The following is an 8815-nucleotide window of genomic DNA, read 5'->3' as shown; positions in this document are numbered from 1 at the left end:
CCGGCATGACCTGCGCCTTCCACAGGAGGTAGTTCCCCCTTGCGAGCTTCTCTGTTGGTGGAGCTCCTAGGTTGAGGCTGACGGCGCTTGAGCTCGTGGCCATGGCTATGGAAGGGTGTTTAGGGTTCTGGTTTTGCTAGACGATAGGAAGAGACTTGGCTCTGTATACCATGTTAGATTGGATCGATGGAAGCGTTCCTACTCCTCCGTAGAGGAGCCGCGTGGGTATTTATTGATTGGGGCAGAAACTTGCCTTGGAGTACAAGAACACGCCGATTTCTAGGATTGCAGCGAGAGAAGACAGAGGTTTACACGGGAGGAGAAGAAGAGATAGAATAGGGTAGTTAAGATTACATGACTTAAATATCTCTAAGTCTAACATGGATGAGGAGGCAGAGGTGATCCGGCGGGACAAGGTCGTCTTGCGGTGGTTGTGTGAGTGGCATCTCAAGGATAGCAGCTCAACAGGGGCGGCTCGATGAGGCCGCTCAACGGCGTCTTCGGTAGTGGTGTAGAGTGGCAGTGAGCTTGAGATCGCGGAGGCGAGGCCACTGCGGGTCAGACCCGGCCCAACATCAGTGTCTTGAAGCGGATTGAAGCATCTCAGAGGCGACACGGGCGAGGGAAGGGCCAGTTCGAGGTGCCCTCCGTTGACCGTGGCAGTGGACTCAATTCGGCGCTCCCCCTGACCGAGACCATCATACACGGAGGCGGCCGGGCGTCGCGGCCGCAACAGCAGGAGTGGCGATGACTCAAGGAGGGCAGCATCATTAGCGGACGACAGCAGTGTTGCGGCCATCGGCGGTGGTGGCCTCGGTGTAGCTTGCTTCGGTTGTTTGGCTTTGGTTGATGCCTTTATGTGATGACACGGAAAACACACCAGTAATAGTCAGGCGTGCACTGCTGCAATTTTTCTTCTCGAAAGTAGCAACGACCATGGACACAGGAATTACAACTTGCGGTGTGCAGATCGATCCGGGGCAATTTTGCACGGCGGCAAGCTGGTCGGGCGACTTACGGCCGGGCTGACCCACGACAGAGAGAGAAACAGGCGGGTTAACGAGGTGAGGGGATATCGTGGCCGGCTCGAAGCGGGGAATCCGGGTCGTAATCTTCTCCTCCTTCAACTGCTAATAGTATAGGAAAAAACCCAGATGATGGTATTGGCTTTATCCCGTGAATAAACAGCTCCAATAATTAATTAGATCTCGAATGACGGGCTGCAACTAATGCATACTAATCCACCACGGCACTTTGATTACGTGTAGACGGATTATATTGAGACCAGAACGGATTTGACATCTTGCTAGATCGCCATCAGCCTCGGCGGATCGTAGAGAGATGCGGCCGACGCTCGTAGACATAGTAATTCGGACTTTTCTTGAACTCAAGCCCCAATCTTATAATGTTAGGGCTGTTTTCACGCATATGTTAGGGCTGTTTTGCAAACCCTTCGCAAGGAACGTCTTTATGCAAACATGAAAAGGTGCACATTTGGTGTTGACAAACTTGTTTTCTTGGGTTTTGTTGTCTCTTCCGAGGGTGTCTATGTTGATGAATCTAAGATTGAAGCTATTAAAACTTGGCCCCAACCCACCAATTTGCAACAAGTGTGTCGCTTTCTTGGTCTTGCAGGTTTTTATCGTCGCTTTGTGAAAGACTTTAGCCCTATTGCCGCTCCTTTGCATGCCTTGAGTAAGAAGAATGCTCCTTTTGTTTGGGGATCTTTGCAGCCCACCGCTTTTGATGATCTCAAGTCTTTTCTTATTCATGCTCCGATTCTTGCTTTGCCCAACTTTCACAAAACTTTTGAGGTTCATTGTGATGCTAGTGGTACTGGAATTGGCGTAGTTTTGATGCAAGAAAAACGAGCCATTGCTTATTTTAGTGAAAAACTCTCCGGTGCTCAACTTAACTATCCCATCTATGACAAAGAATTGTATGCTTTAGTGTGTGTGCTACATGTTTGGGAGCATTACCTTCGAACTCATGAATTTGTCATCCATACCGATCATGAAATGCTTAAGTACTTAAAAGGTCAAACTAAGTTGAACAAGCGTCATGCCAAATTGAGTGAGTTTATTGAATCTTTACCATATGTGATCAAGTACATTAAGGGCAAGGAAAATGTAGTTGCGGATGCACTTTCACGCATATGCACACTTGTCACTACACTTGAGTTGAATGTTATTGGTTTTGAGCACATCAAAGACTTGTATGCTAATGATCCATCTTTTGCTACTCCCTATGCAAAGTGTTTGATTCATACATCTTGGGAACAATATTACCTCAAAGATTATTATCTTATGAGAGCTAACAAACTTTGTATTCCCGAGTCTTCTCTTAGTTTGCTCCTTTTGCAAGAGGCTCATGGAGGTGGACTCCTGGGACACTTTGGACGCGACAAGACATCCGCCACGCTCTCCAAGAACTACTTTTGGCCCAAGATGTTCCGCGACGTCTCACGCTTCACCAACCGTTGCTCTACATGTCGCAAAGCTAAGTCTATATCTCAATCCCATGGTCTTTACATGCCTCTTCCTATTCCTTATTAACCTTGGGAAGACATTAGCATGTATTTTGTACTTGGTTTGCCTAGAACTCAAAATGGAAAGGATTCCGTGTTTGTTGTTGTGGACGGTTTCTCTAAAATGGCTCATTTTATTCCATGCAACAAGATAGATGATGCTTCACATATTGCGAATATCTTTTGCAGGGAAATCTTGCGTCTACATGGAGTACCCAAAACGATCGTCTTCGACCGCGACGTCAAGTTCTTGAGCTACTTTTTGAAGACGCTATGCGCCAAGCTCGGAATCAAGCTCTTGTTCTCATCCGCATACCATCCTCAAACCGACGGCCAAACGGAGGTGACGAACCATACACTCTCCACTCTACTTCGCGTGTTGATCAAGAAGAACATCAAGGAGTGGGAGGAGTGTCTACCCATCGTCGAGTACGCCTACAACCGTGCAAGACATTGGACGACCGGCAAGTCCCCTTTCGAGATCGTCTACGGCTTCAACCCATTGTCCCCATTGGACATTCTACCTCTTCCTCTACAAAAATGCACCAACCTCGACGCAAGTGCACGTGCAAGCTACATCAAGAAGATGCATGAGGATACAAGGCACACCATCGAGCGCCAAGTACAACGACTCGCGACCAAGCTCAACGTCAACAAGCATCCCATGATATTCAACATTGGAGACCTCGTGTGGCTACAACTTCGTAAGGACCGCTTCCCCAACGAACGCAAGTCCAAGCTTCTCCCTCGAGCCGATGGACCCTTCAAGGTGCTAGCACGCTACAACAACAGCGCTTACAAGATCGATCTTCCACGTGACAAGTACAACGTGAGCGACATCTTCAACGTCTTCGATCTCTCCCCGTACCATGGTGATGAGGATTTCGATCTGAGGTCGGATCTTTCCCAAGGGGGGGAGATGATGCGGAGCATCCTTCGGTCATCCCCATGGACCTTCCATCGCCTCACCAAGCACCAAGAGGACCCATGACTAGAGAACAAGCTAGAGCTCTCGAGACCGAGGTGACTTCTCTCCTTAGTAATATAACATATGATCCTCTTGAGACATGGCTACTGCCTAAATCAGGAATGTTGTGCATGATTAGGTACCAAGAGGACCCTCCCGAGGATGCACGTGAAGATGGTCAAGACCCCAAGTCCATGGAAGAAGAGAACCAACGGAAGAAGGCAAGATCAGCCTCCAGGCACCGGACATCCGGCCAGGACCCCGGACATCCGGCCCCTGGAGATCTACACGGCCAGCACCCTGCAGAAGAAGCTACAGGGACCGGACATCCGGCGTCCAGCCCGGACATCCGCCCCCCCGCCCCCCCACCGGAAATCCGGCCTCCAACCCGGATATCCGAACAAGGCGTCTAGAATGCACAGAAGCTCGTCCTGACAGCCCGGACATCCGGCCTCCTCACCAGACATCCGGCCCCTCCGGAAGCACCGGACATCCGGCCCCTCCGCGCGGACTTCCGGCCACGTCCATCCAGGGAGCTGCAGAGTCAACTCCACCGGCCCGTACATCCGGCCATCCAGCCCAGACATCCGGCACCTCATGAGCGCCCGAACATCCGGCCCGTCGCCTGGACATCCGGCGCCCTCTGCCTGGGCGCAGCTCCTTTGGGTCGTGACCCATGTATCCCTTCGCCCCTTTGACTATATATACTCCCTCATCCCGTGTGTTTTAGGGTTAGCATAGGTTTAGCTCATGTTTGTGTGAGAGCCTTGCTCATCCACTTGGTTACTTCTCCTTGGAGCTCACCACCTCTTCGGAGAAGATCCCCCAAGCAGATTCAAGACCCCTTCAAGGGAAGAACCCTCAAGACCTCCTCATGGAGATGAACTGGCTACTTGTATCGACCTTTGTTGATCGTGGATCTTGTATCACTTTTGCCTCGATGATCTAGCACATGTGTGACTTAATTCTTGTTTGTTGAGTGTTTCTCTCGTGTTTCTCCCAGTTTCCCTCTTCGTGTTCGTCGTGTTCTTGGTAGGATCCCCTCCAAACGTGAAAGAGCGACCACCTAGGGTTCCGCCCTACATCACCGACCCAATAAACGACTGATTTTAGAAGCTTCCTGCGGTTTTGGAGGCTTGCTGGGAGTGCTTCTCGGAACCGTTTATGGGCAAATAAAGACTGATTTTAGAAGCTTCCCGCACTTTTGCTTGTTTTTCTGCATGTTTTCTCTATCATTTTTCCTTCTGGTTTGTTTTCTTGATTTTTCAAATCCATGTTGCCTTTTTTGAGTACATGTTCAATTTTATGCATGTAGGTTGATCCAGATACACATTAAACATTTTTTAAATACATGTTGAAATTTATTTGAATACATGATCATTCGTAAAATGCACATTGACCATTTTTTCGATACATAGGGAACATTTTTAAACACATGTTTGAATATTTTTCAAAAATTTCATTAACAATTTCTTACGACATGAAAAGGTTTGCAAAGTGTTAGATATTGTTCTAAATTACACGAACATCTGTTTATATGTTATGAACATGTTTCTAAAATTGTGAGAACAAACTTTTACATTTCATGAATTTGTTTCTGAAATTTATTGGAATATATTTTTACCATGAGAATTTTTTAAAATGTCATGATTTTTTTAATGGTATAAACATTATTTTTACAAATTACATGAACATATTTTTTGTATTTTCATTAAACTTTTGAAAATATTTCATTCACAAAATATTAAGCGTGTGTACATTTTTTTAAATGCCACAAAAAAATTAATCGTTTGAACAATTTTTAGAATTGCACAAATAATTTTTCACATTTCCTGAAATTGACCTAATGCCACAAAATATTTAAGTATCTTATCTTATATATAATATGAAAGAAAAATATTGAATGCAAGTAACGTACGTAATACAAACGGCACTGCTTACTACATGCTCTTGTTGAGGCGACTAGTGTGTCTCACAATTGGCCAGATACAAACGGCATAGTGCCGGGGTGTGAGTAGGTGAATCCTATTTGGCGCTTATAGTGTCAAATACACTTTAATTCACATATGGTGCACACTTCCCTTAATTGATTCCTCAACAGACCGGCCCATATAGCATATCGTTCCCAACCTGGTTTTGGGAGAAGCTTCCGCCCTCAGATTTTTCTGTTTTTTTTTTATCTAGTTTTTTTTTTGGCCTTTTAGTTTTTTATTTTTAGTTTTATTCGTTTTATTCTTATTTCTTTAAAAAAATAACTTTTTTCAAAGGCCTGAACGTTTTTTAAGTCACAAACTTTTGATAAAAGTGTGATTTTTTTTAATTCACGAACATGTTTTTATTGTGCGTGTGTGCGATGACAAGATGTAACGCCCCGGATACAACTTTCCATATTCGTTAACTCCAACTCTTGCCTTTTCCGGAGATGCGATATGATAATTCCTTCGTGGTCGGGTTTTTGTTTTTTTTCATTTTGCTTTTTGTTCATGTCATGCTTTTCATCTCAAGGCATCATGTGCATTGCATCCACATGTTTTCTTAAAGCTTTCATCCGTTCATAGTTGTCGCGTCCCCCCCCCCCCTTTGTCTCCGTTGTCCGTTCCGAGACCAATCGGGTTTTTCGAGTCCCTCTTGTCTGGCCGCTTAATCTCTTTGCTCAATGCTCGAACCCCTCGCTTGCTCGCCCGAAACTTCCCCTAACCCGAACCGCACGGTCACGACCGATGGGTCCGGATCAACCCCAAACATCCCTAAAATATCTTCGTTCATTTGTTTGGACTCCCAAAGCATTTTATTCTTGACCGTCCGATTTTAATCGGATGATCCAAACTCCCCTCCTTTTTCATATATATAGTCCGCCCCTAGTCTATTTTGGACAACCCTAAAAATCCTCACCTTGTCCCTAGCCGCGCCGCCACCCACTCAGCATCTTCATCGGGATCCCTCCAGATCCACCCTCTCTCCCTCGATTTCCCGATCGGGCCAACCACCTCCTCCCCTCGATCCAACCCTCCTCGCTCTCCTCGTCGACCAGGGAGATGAGCTCCCCACGAGCGCCCATGGCCTTGTGCCCCTGTCATCGTAGCAGCAGCAACAACAACCTCGCCGTCGCCGCCACAGATGAGCACAACGCCGTCCCTTCCTTCCTCTGGTTCCTTCCTTCTCCTCTCAACATCTCTGCCTCCCTTTCTCTCCAGGAGCTTCGCCTGCGCTGCCGCCATGGACTGGAGCCGTCCCAGAGTGCTCTTCCGCCTCACCTCCCGCCCTGGCTGCAAGCCACCGCCGCCCGGTTCCTCCTCGCGTTCCAAGCCCCAGCACCATTGTCCCCTGCCTCGCCATCCCCTGCCGCGGCCTCTGCTTCCTCTACAACGACGACCAGCACCTGCTCCTCCTCCCGTGCGCCTCGTCCACCCCGCCTCAGGCCGACCGAACCATCGGGAACCGCCTAGACGCTGTCTCCAAGCTCCTCCATCGGCCACCTCTATGAGCAGAGCCGCCGGACCAGCAGGCATGTGCCTCGCGCCTTCTCCTCTCCTTCTATCTCTTTTCCTCCCTGTCTGTATCTTCTCTGACTTTTCCCCTGCCATGGTCCTGCAGTTCCTCAACGCCACCGAGCTCCCTTGCGCCGTCAGATCCGAGACCCCCTCACCCGGATCTGCCCGTTCCCGACGCTCGCGTCGCCGTCAGTCACCCGTCGCCGGAGTTCCTTGCCGGCTCGCGCGCCGCCGCTGCTCCCCTGCTTTACCTGCTGCCGCTGTTTTCCCTGTCGAACGAACAAGACGACGATGAAGCCGCCCTCCTGCGTTGACCGCTCCCCGCTCGAGTGCTCGTGCGGGCCTGTCAAGCCACCTCTTCCCCAGGCCCAGCGTGCCCCCTGCAGGCCTCCCTCTCCACCAAGCCCAGCCGGCCTCTTCTGCTTCCAGTCGGGCCTCGGCCCATGGTGAGCGCCCCAGCAGCCTGCAGTTTCGACCCGAGTCACGTTTTTTTCTTGGAATGTTTTTCTATTTAACCAGTGCAACTGCATATTTACAGATTGCACCCTCATGTTCATGCATTTAATAACTCCACAACCGTACATCGGATTAAAATAATTTATATATAAAAAATGCTTAGATTTCTATCTAGTTTCATAATATGCCACTTTCATCCATGTTTAAAATGTTTAAAATGTTTTTTGTTTAAATTTGCTCAAATGCCATGTTAAATGATTTATTTCATAACTATTTAACCGTAGCTCCAAATTTAATAAAATTTATATGTAAATGGGGTGGAAAAATGCATAGATTAACTTGGTTCACTTACTTTGCATATTTAACAACTCTAAAATTATGTAATAGGCAGAGCAGTACCAAATTCGAAATGTGGACATGGGGATTTTCCGGAATTGTTGGTTGTTGTTTCCGGCCTCATTTAAACTTGCCTAAATAATTAGTTTACTTTTGCTTCACCTCTTGCCATGTTTAACAACATTTAATATTGTTTGGTAGCTTAAACGAGATCAAACTAAATATGTCAATGTGGTGTTTTGTCAATATGCAACTCGTTGCATATTGAGCTCCACTTAACTTGTAGTATTGTTTGCTCCACTTTGCCATGCCATGCCTCATTAAACCGGACATGCATCATACTTGGTTGTGCATCATGCCATGTTTATGCTTGTGTGTTTACCATGTTGTTTGTTTCTTTTCGGTGTTGCTTCTTAGTTCCGGTAATGTTGCGATTGTGAGGATCCGTTCGACTACTCCCGTTCATCTTCTTCACGGACTCGTTCTTCTTCCTAGCGGGATCTCAGGCAAGATGACAGTCACCTTGGATCTCATTACTATCATTGCTATGCTAGTTGCTTCATTCTATCACTATGCTGCGCTTCCTATTCACTTGTTCTTCAAGCTTCCCCAAATTGCCATGTCAGCCTCTAACCGTTTCACCCTTCCTAGCAAACCGTTGTTTGACTATGTTACCACTTTGCTCAGCCCTCTTATAGCGTTGTTAGTTGCAGGTGAAGTTGATGATTGCTCCATGGTGGACAGGATTATGTTGGGATATCACAATATCTCTTATTTAATTAATGCATCTATATACTTGGTAAAGGGTGGAAGACTCGGCCTTATGCCTGGTGTTTTGTTCCACTCTTGCCGCCCTAGTTTCCGTCATACCGGTGTTATTTTCCCGGATTTTGCGTTCCTTACGCGGTTGGGTGATTTATGGGACCCCCTTGACAGTTCGCTTTGAATAAAACTCCTCCAGCAAGGCCCAACCTTGGTTTTACCATTTGCCTCACCTAGCCCTTTTTCCCTTGTGTTTCCGGAGCCCGAGGGTCATCT

The sequence above is a fragment of the Triticum dicoccoides genome, chromosome 6B (assembly GCF_002162155.2).
Source record: "Triticum dicoccoides isolate Atlit2015 ecotype Zavitan chromosome 6B, WEW_v2.0, whole genome shotgun sequence".
Taxonomy (NCBI): Eukaryota; Viridiplantae; Streptophyta; class Magnoliopsida; order Poales; family Poaceae; genus Triticum; species Triticum dicoccoides.
Note: the sequence above shows the minus strand (reverse complement) of the source record.